Raw genomic sequence first — 1302 nt, 5'->3', positions numbered from 1 at the left:
CTTTTTAATTAATATTTTTATTTTTAATTAATTTTTAAGTTGGTTTATTTTGAGAGAGAGACAGAGAGAGAGAGAGAATGAGCAGGGGAGAAGGGTAGACAGAAGGAGAGAGAGAATCCCAAGGAAATTCCAGCTGTCAGCACAGAGCCCAGTGCATGGCTTGAACTCATGAACCATGAGATCGTGACCTGAGCCGAAAACAGGAGTTGGATGCTTCACCAACTGAGCCACTCAGACGTCCCAGTCTTTTGTTCCTCTCAATGAACGAAGTGTTTGGAGAAAATCGTTGTTCAGCCAATATAGGAAACTCACGGAAATCAGGAACTATGTGAATAATTACTCTCGATCAACTGAAGTGTTGGGAATTTAAAAATAAATACAGCCATATTGAAATTGATGACATAAANTCTGTGTGATGTATGGGCGCGAGTGCAAGTACGGAGCTCCTTACTTCTCCGCCATCTTGCCCCCTCCCTGAATTTTTCCCATTTTAGCTTTTTATAATTCAACTTATTTTCCAGCCTCTATCTATTTTATGGTCAACAGTGAACCTTGATACTGCCCTCAAGTCATTTAATAGGTGGCAGTGCACATTAATCACATTTTGATTCTAATCAATAGGATATACTGGTGGGCTTTGGTGTCAGACAGACCTAGCTTTGCAATTACGGTCAGCTCTTAAAATGTTTCCTCATGTGAAAATGGTCATAATGATACTTTGCTTTTAGGGTTGATAAGTGTTAAGACAGAAGAGATGTGAAAAGCGTTTTGCCCAGTTTCTAAATGCATAAGAAATAGTGAGCTATTAACAAAACAGCTTGAGTGGTTCTTTCTGGTTAGGGTGACCATGTAATCTATCATCCAAGCCAGGGAACTTTTGAAAAGGAAAGCAGAGCCCATTCAGAATGACATTGGGACACCAGGCATGAGCCAGAACTGTGAGCAAGCTGGGGACCAGAGTCTCCCTGCTCCTGACACAGGTATCCCAAAGGAGAGTAGGTTTGCTAGACCTCGAAGAGAAGCACTACGTACCTGTTGCCTGTAATGGTGATCAACATGGCAGTCGGAGGGTTCTAAAAATCTACTTCATAGTTTGTGTTGTTGCCTGGATAAGAGGGTGATAATCAGCAGGGGACAATTGTTTTAGTGATAGGTCTCTGGAAACCAGCATGGAGAGAAGAGTCCAGTGAGGATGATGAAGCACTCGGAGAGGTCTGTTGTAGGACAGAGCTGCTCAAAGTATGGTTTTTAGTCAGGCAGCACTGGACTCAGCTGAGCACTTGTCACAAATGCAAATTTTCT

This window comes from Crocuta crocuta, unplaced genomic scaffold (assembly GCF_008692635.1).
Source record: "Crocuta crocuta isolate KB4526 unplaced genomic scaffold, BGI_CrCroc_1.0 scaffold218, whole genome shotgun sequence".
Classification (NCBI taxonomy): Eukaryota; Metazoa; Chordata; class Mammalia; order Carnivora; family Hyaenidae; genus Crocuta; species Crocuta crocuta.
Note: the sequence above shows the minus strand (reverse complement) of the source record.